Raw genomic sequence first — 17,191 nt, forward strand, 5'->3', positions numbered from 1 at the left:
AAGGAAGCTTCACAATGTCCTCTGTGGTGGCTGTTACCAATTTATATCTCAAGCTTTGGTGGAGGAGGGCTCCCTGGTCTCCACACCCTCTCCAGCAGTCACTACTTTTAGAGTGTTTGGCCATGGCCATTCTGACTGGTGTGATGTAATGCCTCACTGTAGTTTAGATTTGCATTTCTCTAATAAATAGTGATGATGACATCTTTTCTTGTGATTATTTTAAAGGGTGTGAGTTAAACCTACTTCTTGAAATTGGCTTTGTTAATGTCTGCCTTGTTTTAAATTCTTTTCCAATGACCAGCCCTAAGGAATTTCTCCATGCCTTAGGAGGGCAGGTGTTCTCGACTTTGTGAAATGAAAGTACCTGCTGCCATATTAATAAACAAGAAATGTCACAGCCATCAGCGACTTCTGGCCTCCAAATGTGAATGAGGGTTCCCCAAACTGCGATCCAGAGGATACTGCCAGCCTCCACCGTGACTGCTGAAGAGTGGGAAGAATGCAAGAAGCAAGATGAACTAGGAAATAGGGTTGGCCCCAGATAGCTGAAGTTCGTAAGAAAGGAATGAATGCAGTGAGCCTAGAGGCTTGCATCTCCCATACACAGTATGCTAAATTCCTTAGCTGGATATCTGATCTTTGCTGTTCGACCGCCTCCTCCCTTTGCTGCAAATCTGTATATAGCCTGACTCCCCGTCCTGCTTCCTTGGAGCAGTTTTCTCAGAGGTACTGAGATGCTGTCCCCCAGGCTTGGAGTTGTAAACATTCCCACCAAGTAAAATAACTTTCTACCTTCAGGTTGTGACTATATTTTTTAGTTGACAACTTAACAGACCTTGAGTCCTTGTGAATGTTAAATGCCCAGCTGTACCCCTCTTCATGGTGTTGTTACAGAAAATGGCCACAAGGCGGCAGCAGTTCTTCCTGCTGCACTCTGGTTTTTTTTTTTTTACTATAATTTTCTTGTTCTTTTCTATTGGAATATAATTGATTTCTAGTAGTGTTTGTTTCAGATGTACAGGAACTCGATTCAATTATACTAATAAATAGACATTTTTCTAATCTCTTTTGGTTTCTTTTTCACATATAGATGATCACAGTGTGTTCAATAAACTTCCTTATGCTATTCAGTAAATACTTTTTGATCATCTGTTTAATGTATATTAATATATATATATATAAATGTATTATATATATATAGAAGGGATTTAATAAATTCCAATCCCTTAAATTACCCGGCCTGTATCTGGAAGGCAACAGGCACTCCAGGTTCATTGTTGGAGGCACCCTGCTTGCCGCATGCTCCCAGCTCCCTCAGCCCCAGGACACTCCAACCCGGACCCAAGCCAGTCAGGCTCCAGGGATGTAACAGCAGCCCAGACCCTATGTCCTGAGGGAGATAGACCCAGCACTTTTTTTTTTTGCAGTTGCTGTTTTTATCTCATCATTTGAACTGGAATATATAGGTGAATTACGGTCCTGTGGGTGTTTTTTTCCCATATAGGCTATCACACAGTGTGGAGTAAGTGTCCTTGTGCTATACAGTGGGTCCTGGTCATTTATTTTATAAATAGTAGTGTGCATATCTTAGTCTGAAGCAACCCTGAAGGAACTGATTTCTCCATGCCCCACATCTTTTTATCTTGGTGATTAGAAGTTTCTTTTCTAAGTCTGTGAGGCTCTGTCTCTGGGCAAGAAGTTTAATTGTATCCATCTTTACATTACACCTAGAGGTGATATCATAGGAAACTGATACTTGTCTCTTCCTGTGTCCCTTACTTCATTCGGAATGATCATCTCTACTTTCCTGTTGCTGGCCTTGGCATTAGTTCCTACTTCTTTATGGTTGAGAAATATTGCATTGTGTACATGTACCCCATCATCTGTTTCAATTCAACTGTGCTTCTACAATTAGCTTGATTCTCAGTCTTGGCTATTGTACCTTACAGGGTTACCCCTCTTTTTTTTTTTTTTAAATATCTTGGCTGTATTCTTGACTCCACCCCAGTCCAAACATGAGACACAAGCTTGCTCAGGCTCCAGGGATGCGATAGCAGCCCAAATCTGGGAGGTGGCCGGGAATAAATTAGGCATTGAATTTTTTATTTTTGTTTTCTTTAATCTCAAGCAGAAGCTGTGTCAGAGTACAGTCGATTTGCAGTTTTGTGCTTGCTGTTAGTGTACAACCGCCTGATTCAGTTATGACATATATATACAGCGTATCTGTTCGTTTTGGATTCTTTTGCCATAGAGATTATTGCAGAAGCTCAAGCAAAATTCCACTTGCTGAACATCAGGTCCTTCTTGAGCATCTTTGACAGCTACAGATTTTTGTGTATATATGGAAGGAAGGAAAGAGATAATCCTTTTGGATTACCTGTTATACCTACAGATTTCTGTGTATATGTAAGTAGTCCCTACCTCTGACCTCTGAACTCATTCCTGCCCTTTCTTTTTTTTTTTTTTTTACTGGAACCTTCTGTGATTGAATTCTCAGAGTCTCTTTTTGGGTTGTAAGCTAGTTCCTTTGTATCTCTTTTTTAACTTTTCCTACAAGGGACATAAAATGCTGTTGTCTTCCTCACTCTGGCTGATTTCACTTAGCGTATGATCCTTCAAGGTCCATCCTCCAAGCGACCAGTGGCATAATGTCATAATTTCAGTGGTGCTTTTTCATGGCTGTTGTCTATGTGGAACACATCTTTTTTAACTAATCTGTCAGTGGACATTTTGCAAGCTCTGTTTGGGCTGTTGTAAGTAGAACCGCAGTGAATGTTGAGATGCGTGTATTTTTATTGAATGATAACTTTCTCAGGATATTGGCCCAGGTGTGGGGATGTCTGATCCTAGGATGGGCTCTCTTGAGAGATTTTTTTTTTTTGACATGCGGAGGCTGTGCTTTCTAGTAGCTGTTGTCAATGTCCATTTCCACTGAACATGGGGTGGGGTTACCTCACCTGGAGGCTCTTTCCTGCATTTATTGTTTGTAGACTTGTGAGGATGGCCAGTCTGACGGGTGGACTTTGATTTCCCATGGTTGTTTTGATTGGTATTCCGGCAGCAATTAGGGACGCTGCGCATCTACTCCTGTGGTGGAGGTTTACTTTTTTTTTTTTTTTTTTCTTGTTTCCTTTACATTAAAGGGTGTGAGGAAAATTTACTGTGGCAACTGGCTTCTTGAAGTCCTGCTGTGTTTGTAATTTATTTCTGCAAACCCCACTCTGGGAGATTTCCTGAGAGCAGCTGTCGTTAACAGAAACCCCAGGCCTTGTGAATTAGAGGTGCTGGTCAGCCTCTTTGGTCAAGCTGTAGTTACAGGAAATGTTTACAGGTGACTGCACTTTTTAAAGCACATCTCTGGTTCCCGGGAAAGTCAGCATCCTGGGCTGTGGATTAGAGTGAATTGTACCTGAGCAAACACCTAAAGGCTTGTGTGTCACTATTTTTCCCCTGTGAAGCATCACACACACACACACACACACACACGACTGATTATTACTGGGTCCACAGCACCCTGCCGAGTGTGCTTAGCCTAGGAGGCTGCACTCCAGAAAGGAGGCTTGAACTGGAATGCCCAGCACCAGCGCGTGTGCACAGTTCATAATATTTGCTCCCAAGTCCCTGAAGACCTGGATCCCGCTGGGGAGTCTGGTCCAAGCCAGAACATAGCGGGCAGTAGATGTTTAAAAAGGGTTCAGTGAAGGGCACCCTGCCAGGTTGTATCAAACTCACCCCAGTCCAGCAGTGGGACCTAAGCCTACTTAGGCTCCAGGGATGGGGTAGCAGCCCCAGTCAGGGAGGTCGAGGGAATAAAGTAGGCACTGCTTCTCTTTACTTCTCTTTAATATCATGGTGATATTATGTTGCAGTAGAGTCAATTTGCAATATTCTGATTCATATATAGCTGCCTGATTCAGGTATAACATATCTATGAGATATGTCTATTCTTTTTTGCCGTAGAAGGTCAAACAGATTTGTGAGCATCAGGTCCTGGTGGATTATGTATCACAGATACAGTTTTCTGTATATACAAAGAAAGGAGGTAGGAGATAATTTCTGGGGATTCTCTCCTAGAGATACAGATTTCTGTGTATAGGTTAGAGGTACAGATTCCCATGTATATGGGAAAGGAAGGAAGGAAGGGAGAAAGGAAGAGGATAATCCTTGGGGATTATTGATTACACATACAGGTTTCTATGTCTATGCTAGTTCAGATCTAATTTGTTTTCAGGCCCTCATGTTCTATTCTTTTTTTTCTTTTTCTTTGAACTCTGTGTTTGAAATCTCAGAGTCTCTTTGGGCTCATAAATTTGATACTTTGTGAGCTGTTGATGCTGTTGACCCTGATGCTGGGAAAGATGGAAGGCAGGAGGAGAAGGGGAGGACAGAGGATGAGATGGTTGGATGGCATCACTCACTCAGTGGACATGGGTTTGGGTGGACTCCGGGAGTTGGTGATGGACAGGGAGGCCTGGTGTGCTGTGGTTCATGGGGTCGCAAAGAGTCGGAAACAACTGAGCGACTGAACTGGATGGAAGCTGTTGATATTTTGCCTAGAAGGTACATTATACACTATTGTCTTCCCATGTCTGATTGACTTCTCTTAGAAATGATCCTTTAAGGTCCATCCGTGTGGATACCAGTGGACATGTGACCCCAGGTACGGGGTCTGGGGGTGGGGTCACCTTTGAGAGTGTCCACTGTGACCTCAGGTGCAGGGTCTGGGGTTGTGTGGGTCTCACCCCTCTCCACGATTCAGGATCGTGTGTACCCGGAGACCCCCTCTCTCCCCTTTGCCGGTAGCGTGTCTTGTTCCCCTGAGATTTCCAACATCTGAGTTGAGGGCGTTGCCCTGATTCACCTGTGGTCATTTGCCTCCTCTCGTTGCATTCATACGAGGTCAGGCGCCTTGGGGCAGCCGTGCTCCGTGTTCTGCTGACTGACCCTTGGTGTGCGGTTTCTGACCTCCCCTGGAGATTCTGGCCCCGGCACGGTGAAGCCCGCCCACTGACCCCACGCTGTGGGGAAGGAAAGGAAGCCCGCGTTGCAGGTGCTGGGCAAGGAGGCCAGGGCAGGCCGTGCTTAATTAAAAGGCTCTCACTCCCTGAAGGCTCTCACGGGGAAGACAGGTTAAGGAGGGGTTATGGAGTGGGCGATCTGCTCAGGGCCGTTCTCCTGATTGGCTGGCGGTGATGTCATCGGGAGTCGCATCATCACCTTCTGATTCTCACGGGTCTGGAGTCTGAGCGCTTGCGGGCAGTAGCCTGCAGTCAATTTCTCCACCTGATGGATGTTTCAGCAAGACAGCTCACAGGATAGGCTCAGAACATTTTCTACAGCCCTTGAGGAGGAACATGGATCCTTGACTTTGTTTAATGGCTAAGTTATTGTTTTCTCTTCTTTGACAGTTTTCCTTTCTTTCTGCATATTCTCACTTCTCTGGTTGAATGTACTCTTTGGGATGCAGAGAAGCCTGGAAGTCTAAAGGTTTCCTACAGACAGGAGGCAGGCAGAGGACATGCTATGTTTTCCTTTAAAATTTGATTATTTTTTTGATTAATGGATTAATCAATGCTTCATAGGATCTTCTCCTCTTGTTTTCTTTCCACCTCTTCCCAGGAAGGTCATTTCAGTGATTAAAGGACAGGGTAGGGACTTCCCTGGTGGTCCAGTGGCAGATAGTCTGTGCTTACAATGCAGAGAACCCACGTTCATTCCCTGGTCAGAGAACTAGATCCCACATGCCACAGCTAAAAGATCCCTTGTGCCAGACAGGCCCCAGCCAAATATTATGATAAATAAATTACAAATATAAAAAACAAAAATTTTTAATTAAAAATAAAATGCTTGGTAAAACCCATATGTAGCCATTCTTGCAAGTCCTTATTCAGATAACACACGTCCATACTACGTGTCTGCAGACAGGATCCTGTGACAGATGTCACCAGACAGGCCATGCCTCTAATACCAGAACTATGAGAGGGGGTGTTCTTGAAAAAACAGGCAGGATTTGTGATTGCTGAGTTCATTCACTTGTTTTAATCTTTCCTTGAATGTATGTCTGTGCTTGAAACAGAGCAGGACCCTGTCATCCTTGCCCCCCTGCCCCAACCACCACGTCCTCCACCTGCCTTTTGCCTGTGGAGAGTTTCAGTCAAAAAGCAAGTTTAATCAGAGAAATGAGAAATGCTGAAAGAAAGGAAAACAGAGGAGACTAAACAATAATAATGCTGTCAGTAAGCATCGTCAAGGGCCTTCAGTTCTTTCTCAGGTCTGTAGATAATATTCTGAGCCACATCCTGTGAGCTGTCTTATAGACACTGAAACCCCAGTGGAGAAGTTGGCTACGTGATGACCGGACTGTGCCCAGGACGTAAGCTGCCACAATTCAGAGAACGGGCCACAAAGAAATGGGAACAAACCAACCCTGGAACTGAAGATCAACGTCCTTCAAACAAGATGATGCTGGTCAGATGACCAGTTTCAAGATGACTGTCAGAGCTGACTGTGCTGTTTCTGCATGTAGCCTCTCTCCCGGTCCCCACTCCCTCTCCCCTCCTCCCCCGCCCCCAGCCCTCTATAAAAGCTCTTACCCCCTGCTTGGTGGTGGTGGAAATGGCCTTTGGACAGACGTCCACCAACCAACTCTCCGCAATTGCCGGCATCTAAAATAAAGCACACTTTCCTTTCTGCCAACCTTGCCTGTTTATTGCTTTTGAGCAGAAAGCAGCCAGACCCCAAGTACTCTTCCAGTAACATGCTGACTCACCATTGTTTTAATAATAATAACTGGTATTGGTTTAGGTTTACTTTACTGTTAACTATCAGTGGGTTTATGCATTCTGATATAAGCTTTATGCTAGGAGAAACATTTCTTGTTACTAGTACGAGCAGTATTGCTTCTATTCATTAATAAATTCAGCTTAGTTCAGTTGCTCAGTCAAGTCTGACCTTTTGCAAACCCATGCACTGCTGCACGCCAGGCCTCCCTGTCCATTACCAACTCTCGGAGCTTGTTCAAACTCATGTCCATCAAGTCAGTGATGCCATCCAACCATCTCATCCTCTGTCATCCCCTTCTCCTCGTGCCTTCAATTTTTCCCAGCATCAGGGTCTTTTCAAATGAATCAGTTCTTTGCATCAGGTGGCCAAAGTATTGGAGCTTCAACTTTAGCATCAGTCCTTCCAATGAATATTTCAGGAGTGATTTCCTTTAGGATGGACTGGTTGGACCTCCTTGCAGTCCATGGGACTCTCAAGAGTCTTCTCCAACACCACAGTTCAAAGCATCAATTCTTCGGTGCTCAGCTCTGTTTGTGGTCCAACTCTCACATCCATACATGACTACTGGAAAAACCATAGCTTTGACTAGATGGACCTTTGTTGGCAAAGTAATGCCTCTGCTTTTTAATATGCTGTCTGGGTTGGTCATAACTTTCCTTCCAAGGAGCAAGTGTCTTTTAATTTCATGGCTGCAGTCACCATCTGCAGTGATTTTGGAGCCCAAAAAATAAAGTCTGTCACTGTTTCCATTATTTCCCCATCTATTTGCCATAAAGTGATGGGACCAGATGCCATGATCTTCATTTTCTGAATGTTGAGTTTTAAGCCAGCTTTTTCACTCTCCTCCTCTTTCACTTTCATCAAGAGGCTCGTTAGTTCCTCTTCACTTTCTGCCATAAGGGTGGTGTCATCTGCATATCTGAGGTCATCGATATTTCTCCCATCAATCTTGGTTCCAGCTTGTGCTTCTTCCAGCCCAGTGTTTCTCATGATGTACTCTGCATAGAAGTTAAACAAGCAGGGTGACAATATACAGCCTTGACATACTCCTTTCCCAATTTGGAACCAATCTGTTGTTCCATGTCAAAGACTTGTTTTAAGACTGTTGTTTCTTGACCTGCATACAGATTTCTCAGGAGGCAGGTAGGTGGTCTGGTATTCCCATCTCTTTAAGAATTTTCCACAGTTTGTTGTGATCCACACAGTCAAAGGCTTTGGAACAGTCAATAAAGCAGAAGTAGATGTTTTTCTGGAACTCTCTTGCTTTTATGATGATCCAATGGATATTGGCAATTTGATTTCTGGTCCCTCTGCCTTTTCTAAGTCCAGCTTGACTAACTAGAAGTTCTCGGTTCATATACTTTTGAAGCCTCACTTGATGAATTTTGAGCATTACTTTGCTAGCGTGTGAGATGAGTGCAATTGTCTGGTAGTTTGAACATTCTTTGGCATTGCCTTTCTTTGGGATTGGGATGAAAACCGACTTTTTCCAGTCCTGTGGCCACTGCTGAGTTTTCCAAATTTGCTGGCATATTGAGTGCAGCGCTTTCACAGCATCATCTTTCAGGATTTGAAATAGCTCAACTGGAATCCCATCACCTCCACTAGCTTTGTTCATAGTGATGCTTCCTAAGGCCCACATGACTTTGGACTCCAGGATGTCTGGCTCTAGGTGAGTGATCACACCATCGTGATTATCTGGGTCATGAAGATCTTTTTTGTATAGTTCTTCTGTGTATTGTATATTAATAAATTTGGTATTAATTAATAGTTGATGTATTAATTATTGGTATTTAGGTGATTGTGTGGTTGACTTTGAATGCTTTCTTAACTGATGACTGCTTTTAAACTAACTGTGGTATTGTATATGCTTATGGAGAAGGAAATGGCAACCTACTCCAGTATTCTTGCCTGGAAAATCCCATGGACAGAGGAGCCTGGGAGGCTGCAGTCCATGGGGTCGCAAAGAGTTGGACACGACTGAGCGACTTCACTTTCACTTCACTATTCTCTGGAGACATTTGTTGTTGTTGTTTAGCTGTCTAGTCATGTCCCACTCTTTGTGACCCCATGGACTCATGGCCCACCAGGCTTTGGCCTGCCCTAGTCCACCAGGCTCCTTTGACCGTGGAGATTCTCCAGGCAAGAACACTGGAGTGGGTAGCCATGCCCTCCTCCAGGGGATCTTCCCGACCCAGGATCTTCGAGTCCCCTGCATTGGCAGGCGATTCTTTACCACTGAGCCACCAGGGAAGCCCAGAAACATTTGTACCCTGTAACTAAAATTCTGTATCTAAAAACACATCTTTTAAAATAACACTGAAAGTTATGTTAAAAGTTATGTTTTTCAGTAATATTTAAAGTTGAACTAAAGTTCTTTTCTGGACAACCAGCTATCACCAGGCTTATAAGGCTTATTGGCTCTACTCATAAATCATAGGATGAGTTTGTTCTTGTAAACTGTCCATAAGCAGCTCCCCTGGCTCCAGGATATTTAACTTCTTTCATCATCCTTTATGGTACTTTGTAGCACCAGCTTTAAATTTCCATCTTCTACACATAGAGGCTAAGTGAGTCTTTTATTTATTTATGAGAGTTGAATCTGGTGGGAAGTTTGGTCTGGTTTTAGCACAGTGTTCTGAGGTTTAAAATCTCCTCTAGACTTCACTTCGATCCATCCAAGCACACTTTCCAGGATGCTCATCTTGTCGGGACTTATCTCCTCTTGTATGTTAGGAGCTTATTAATGGGTTGTGAAGTTACTGATATTGGAGGGGGTGACTGTGTGTGCTTCATGGCTCAATCAAGCTCTCTATTTACCACTAAATTCTCCTTTGGTTTTTTATTTCCTAAAAACTTTTGTATAAGTTATATTCCTGAGGTACAAAATGTAGCCTATGTCTTCCCCTCCCGTGGGCTGTGCCTTGACTGAACATCTGACAGTTGTGGTAATTAAGCTTTCTGCTATTCCTCACCAAGGTTCTCTGAGGATGGGGTTTACCAGAGCCTGTCGATTATCAAACAGGCTTCTCTAGAGGAAAGTGAATCACCGCCAAGTTCTCTGATATTTAGGCTGATGCTCATCCTAGTCTGGTGAATAATTTTGTTGTTATAATTATGTGAATATAGGGCTAAGCATAGAGGGATATCTAATCCCAGTGTGAATCTTTGTTGTGGTATTATCAGAAGTGTTAAAGTCAGCTTCATAGCTTATTTATTTATATTTTTTTATTATTTTACTTTTTAATTTAAAAACTTGTTTCCCACTTTTACTGATATGTAATTGACATATAGAGACTGTATAATTTTAAAATATACACTGTAATAAGTTGACTTACATACATGATGAAATGATTATCACAAAAAATTATTGAACATCCAATCTTATATAAATACATTAAATAAATATAAAATGTATTTTTTCTTCGTGTTGAGAGCTCTTAAGATTCTCTTAACTTTCATAGGTAACATACACAGTGTTAATTTTATTTTGTAGTTTATTTTCTTTTAGCTATGGATTTTTACAGCTTCACTAGGACTTAACTTTATTTTGAGGTAATCCTTAACATGCTTTACACTGGATTTCTACTGCTATGAGTTAATCTTAGGACCACAGTAGCTGACATACAACGGGCCAACCCTAATTAGTTACTATAACTCACTCAGACTTCCTCTTGTGTGTGCCTGGGCGCTCAGTCGGGTCCGACTCTGCGACCCCATGGACTGTAGCCCACCAGGCTCCTCTGTCCCTGGGACTCTCCAGGCAAGAACGCTGGAGTGGGTTCCTCCAGGGGCTCTTCCCCACCCAGGGGTGGACCCTGCGTCCCCCGTGTTTCCTGCGTTGCACGGGGCTCTCTACCTGCTGAGCCTCCTCTTACGGGGCTGACCTTCCATCCCTGCCGTTTCCCACGGGGCGGGGTTACACAGGCACAGTGTTTGTGCACCTGGTGTCCGATCCTTTTAATCTTCTATGTTGAGAGACCTTTCTCGCCAGATGCAGATAATTACATGTGTAACTGTATCAATATTAGACATTAGTAGACTGGAACTTGTGTGTTTATGGGGTTATTAAATCCACCCAGGTATTTACATCCAGGGCTTCACTTTAATTATTAAGCTACATCACCAGGTTGAGTAGGATTTTGTATGTATAAGTTCTATGTATTTAAGTGATATATTGATATTCAGTGTAGTAGTTTGGGTTGGGTTAACTGGAGAAGGAAATGGCAACCCACTCCAGTATTCTTGCCTGGAGAGTCCCCATGGACAGGAGCCTGGCGGGCTACAGTCCATGGGGTCACAAGAGTTGGACATGACTGAGCGACTACACCACCACCAAAATTAGAATTGAAATATTTAACATTGTTTTCTTTTGAAGATTATTAAAATGTACTTTATTGCTTATTTTGTTTGAGGTACATGGCAGGTCCAGAGGGATGTCTTTTTTTTTTTTTTACATACATTATCTTTTTTATTGGGGTGTAGATGCTTTACAATGTTGCGTTGGTTTCTGCTGTACAGTGAAGAGAATCAGCTAAGGTGTACCGATATCCTCTCCCACTGAGCCTCCGTCCTCCCCACCCCACCCCCCAAGTCATCTCAGAGCACAGAGCTGGGCTCCCTGGGCAGGGCAGCTGCTGCCCGCTGGCTGGCTGTTTTACACGTGGTGGTGTGTATACATCAACGCTGCTCGCAACTCGTCCCACCTTCTCCTCCCCCACTGGGCCCCCAAGTCTGCTCTCTAGGTCTGCGTCTCCAGGGGTGCCCTGCAAATAGGCTCATCAGTACCCTGAGCCACTTTACTTCAGGAGAAAAGGACATGGGAGCACGCACAGAGTTTGACTAGCTGAGCACAATCAGCTCCTCATGCTGTCTGCTCCTTGCCCAGTGGCTGGAGACAGACTGCTCTGGAGGGGAAGGGGCATGTAATCAGCAGAATTAACTGGAAAAATGGGACAGCAGGGAAGGCAAGATTGTGATAGTTTAAAGCGGCTCTGCATGGTGGCTTTTGTTAAAAAAAAACAAAAAACAGTTCCAGGAGACTCTCCAGGAACCAAGCCTGCAGCTGACACAGAGCACCTGTATTAAACCCAGCCACACCGCTCTCCGCATGTCACCACATGGTCATTTACATGGAATCTGTCAATTTATTGGACTTCCCTGGTGGCTCAGCTGGTAAAGAATCTGCCTGCAATGCAGGAGACCTGGGTTTGATCCCTGGGTTGGGAAGATCTCCTGGAGAAGGGAACGGCTACCCACTCCAGTATTCTGGCCTGGAGAATTCCATGGGCTGTATAGTCCATGGGGTTGCAAAGAATCGGACACGACTGAGCGACTTTTACTTTCACTTTGTCAATTTCTGACACCTGCTACGCTCGACAACACTTTGATATACCATGAGTATCTCTGCCATTTGCTGTTGTAAAAATCACGCAGAGTCTATGGAGATACAGCTCAGTTCAAGTGTGGCTTTCCATTCAGTCCAGTTCAGTTCAGTTCAGGCTCTCAGTCATGTCCGACTCTTTGCGTTTCCATTAAACAGTTTCAGTTGACTCATCCATATGCTAAACTTTTAACCACCGTCAGAGTGGGCTTACCCAGGTCACAGGACAGTTTTAAGAATTAAATGAAGTCGTTCATTTTTAAGTAATGAATTTGCTATTTACGTTTGGCTCTGCTGGGTCTTCATTGCTGCTCAGGTTCTCCTCTGGCTGGGGCAAGTGGAGACGGCTCTCTAGCTCCGGTGTGTGGACTTCTCATTGCAGCGGCTTCTCTCACTGCAGAACACGGCCTCTAGGGCGCAGGCTAATGACTCCACGGCATGTAGGATCTTCCTGGACCAGGGATCAAACCCATGTCCCCTGCGCTGGCAGGCAGGCTCTCCACCACTGGACCACCAAGGAAACCCATGACATAATTTATACACAAGCGAATTTTATGGGAGCCATACACGCAAATAAGTCCAGTAGTTGGAATTCTTTAGAAGCAAGTAATGAGTGTATCATTTCAGTTTTATACTTAAAGTTTTGCTTGCATAATAGTTTAAAATCATTTCTTAAAAAACACAGCAATGCACATGCCTCAAAGCAGGAAGTTAACGTAGTGGAATGCTATGAAGAGAGAACAAGGAACTGTGTGTATCTACACACACACTAATCAGAAATATCATTAGTGGCAGTTTTCTCTGGGTAGTGGAATCACAGAAAATGGTTAAAACTTTCTGTTTGCTATGCAGTAAGTAATGGATTTTCTCCCATATGTGTATAACTTTGATAACTTTTAAAAGAGATTACTTGGGGGGGGGGATCAATGTTTCCCTGTAAAACACCATTTAGATAGCTCTCCCCAGAGTTTTCATTTGACAGAATTCCATTATTCGAGGTTTGCAGGAGAATAATAAGTGCAAGGCCATTCCTGAGCACTATCAGAAAAGTCTGTTTAGCAAAATTACTGGCTTTCCGAGTAATCACACCAGCAAACGAACAGGATTTCTTTTCCATTTCCCATCATTGTAAGTTTAAATTAAATCCTGTCTTCTCTTGGTTTCCTTGTTCTCTTGGCTGTGTTGTTTCTCTGTGGCTTAGAAGAGGATCATTTTGTGAGACTGTCTCTATGGAAACTCTAAGAAAATACAGAAAGAATTGGCCAAGTTGGAATGAACATAAACAGTGAAGTCCATTTCATAGCCCTTTTATGGACTGGGATTGCCCAGCGCATCTCTGTCTTCTCTGGTCCTGATGCTGAAATGCTTCATCTCTCATTTGTACATTCTCGGTCGCGTCTGAGACACGGTGTCCCTCTGACCCGAGGAGGAAGGCTTTGCTCCCTACATCACAGCACCGCAAGACAGTTGTTCCCATTCCCGCTGATGTGTCTGGGGATCTGAGGTAAAGGAGACGATGCTTTACCTGTCTTGTTTTACTCCTTTTCTTTCTCCTTGATGGAAGCTAAGGCTCTGTAAATGTTATTGTATTCCATTTATTCTGTAATGGTTACTTAACAAAAGGGTTTAGCCTTTCTTCTCTACTGAACCTCAAATGAGAGCCTTTAAAAATGTAACTTCTCTCTTCAGGTAATGCAACAGTAACACATATTCAGGATATGAGGAACTCTTGGACAGACTTTTTTGCATCCAGCTGGTTGTGAAAGCATTTTCCCTGCAGAAAGTCATCAAGATGCTTGAGCAAGTGGTAGTCAGTTGGCGAGAGTGTGTGTGATATAGCATACAATTTGCCCAGATGGACTTATAATATCAAAAATCTCAATGAAATTATTTAATATGTACATTTTCAAAAATATGAGCTGTTGAAGACCAGCTCAGTGGGTGGACTGAGGAGAAGCTCCAAAGCCACCCTTGCAAGAAAAAACTGTCATGGTAAATGTTTGGTGGTCTGCTGCCCGCACTGATCCACTACAGCTTTCTGAACTGTTATGTCTGAGGAGTATGCTCAGCAAATCAATGAGATGCAACGAAAACTCCAAGGCTTGCAGCCAGCACTGGTCCACAGAAAGCGTCCAGTCTTCTCCATGACTGCACATCACACAACTAACACTTCAAAAGTTGAACAAATTGGGCTATGATGTTTTGCCTCATCTACCATATTCACCTGGCTTCTCGCCAACCAACTACCACTTGTTCAAGCATCTTGATGAGTTTTTGCAGGGAAAGCGCTTCCACAACCAGCAGGATGCAAGAAAAGCTGCCCAAGAGTTCGACATATCCCAAAGCATGGATTTTTCTTTGCTACAGGAATAAACAAGCTTATTTCTCATTGGCAAAAATGTGTTGATTCTAACGGTTCCTATTTTGATTAATAAAGATATGTTTGAGCCTTTATAATAATTTAAAACTCACAGTTCAAAACCACATTCATGCTTGCCCCAAATTAATAGATGGACAATAGGCACATAGTAAGATGCTCAGCATCACTAATTACTAGAAATGCAAATCAAAATCACAATGAAATACCACCTCACACCAGTCAGAGTGGCCATCGTCCAACCATCCTTGTAGATAGGACAAAAGTCAGGGATCTTTATGTATCTTTGTACCTATTTGTGTCTTTCATTCATAAAAGTGATTGATATCAGAGAGGCAGAAAGTAGCATGATGTTTTGAAAGGTTCTTAATTCTCACCAAATGAGAATTTCTAGCAACATATTTATTTTAGATAAAATGGAAAGATGGTATTAAATGTAAAATTATGAAAAACAAGGAACTGAAGAAGCTCTGATGCAAACGTTGTTGAACTCTTTTGTCAATCTCAGGGAGAGAGTATTAAATGTTTAATGGCATTTCAATGATGATAATCTCAGAATTAGATTTCTCCAACAGTGTTAATGCTGAGGGAGGCTATTCAATACATTTTTAAAATGTCATGTAGGTGGGATTTACATATATAGCAGCAGTTATACAGACATGCAGATAACTAACATTAGTTTGCTAATATGTATCACTGTAAATCTAAGACAGGGCACAGAACAATAAATTAAAACATTTGTCCAACCAATGAAACAGGCAAATTAGCTAGTTGTCATGGGATTTTTAATTGGAAAATTGCTGACCACATCCAGGTATGGTATGGTATTTTAAATTAGTGTCTTCCTTTATCAGATAATTTCAATAATTTGAGGACGTGAGAAGCAGCACATTTTTTTCTCCCACAGTTCGTGATTCCATGAATCACGTTGGTTGTTCTACGTCCGAAAGAGTGGAAGGCTCACTCCTCAGGGCAACGAGCAGTATGCTGTAACTCTGTTCCTTTGGGCACACGGAGCTTTAGAACTTCCTGTAAACCCAAGTTCAACGCTGTTCCTTCACTTAAATCTCACGTCTCTGAGTAAGTTAGTCATCACGCTACCATCACTGAGCATGGGCAAGCAAGTTTCATCTAGAGAACTAGAGTGCATGCCCACAGAATTTCATGTAGGAAGGAAACAAACCCTCAGATCCATCAGACTGGCTTTTACATGGAAGCTCCTGAGCATGAATGTGAATGATTTAATCTGCTTCTCAAACCCAGGACACCTGAACATTTGCTCGAGATCCTGAAGGAAAAGAGGGATCATGAAAGACAAAGCAAGCTTCATCACTAGCTCCTTTATGATCGTCTCTGGTGGGAGATGTGACAACGTGGAGAACACGCCTACATCAGACGGTCCCCAGAGCCCAGGGCCCCAGCAGGAGGACCACAACCACAGCCACGGGCCACCCAACTTGGAGTATCAGACCTTCAGTCCCTACCACGTCTCCGAGCATGCAACAAATAATTTAAATTGTTGAATGGACGAGAGAGTATCACCCTCATGACAATGAGAGGTGGTCTGGAGCAAAGAGCTTGGACGGAGGAAACCCTGCTTGTCTGATCAGCTACTAGGGCTCATCCCTGTAAAATGTGAGAGTCAGTGGCCTTATTCTGCACAATACTCACAGACACATACACAACACACACACAACCTATGCACAGAACACACACACAACACACACACAGACCCTTTTTCACGGAAGCAGAGTGAGTGGAGGGCCATGGTCCCTTTGGGCTGCTCTAACAGAAGACCACAGCCATGGAGGCTTGTAAATAATAGACCATTCTGGAGGCTGAAGGCCAAGAGTGGTTGGGGTCAGGGTCAGGGCCGGGTCCAGGTGGACCTCACGGGGATACAGGCGGAGGGGCTCCGTGGTCCTCTGTAACAGCGCTGACCCCATTCCTGAGGCCTCGACTCTCACGATGAAGTGTCTCCCCTGGGCCACCTCCTAACACCATCACATGGGCATCAAGATCTAACGCATGAATCTGGGGGAGACACAGACATTGCAGGAGCCGAACTGAACATCACTGGGCCATACTTTTGAGTTATTGCTTTTTCTAACTTTTTACTTAACAAGATAAATTTAAAAGCCAGATGTGATCAACCAGGATCATTATTCTTTTTAAAATTAGAATTAATAGAAACGTTGTACCAACTTTGCATACTTGGAGTAAACCACCCTTGATTGTGGTGTATAACTATTTTTAAACACTGTTGGGTTCTCTTTGCTAATATTTTTATGTAGCAATATTTCATGTTTGTGTCCATGAGAGAGATTGGTCTGTAGTTTCATTGTTTAGAATTTACTCTTGGCTGTGCTGGGCCTTCACTGCTGTGTGAGCTTTTCTCTAGTTGTGACAAACGGGGCTTAAAACCCTACATCTGTGGTGCATGGGCTTCCCTTTGAGGTGGCTTCTCTTGTGGAGGACGGGCTCTAGAGCACAGGTTCAGCAGTTGTGGGGCGTGGGCTTGGTCGCTCTGTGGCACGTGGAATCTCCCCAGACCAGAGATCAAACCTGTGTCCCCTGCAATGACACATGGATTCTTATCCACTGCACCAACAGGGAAGTTCATTATACGATTTCTGTTGTTTCAAATT

This window comes from Cervus canadensis, chromosome 6 (genome assembly GCF_019320065.1).
Source record: "Cervus canadensis isolate Bull #8, Minnesota chromosome 6, ASM1932006v1, whole genome shotgun sequence".
Lineage (NCBI taxonomy): Eukaryota > Metazoa > Chordata > Mammalia > Artiodactyla > Cervidae > Cervus > Cervus canadensis.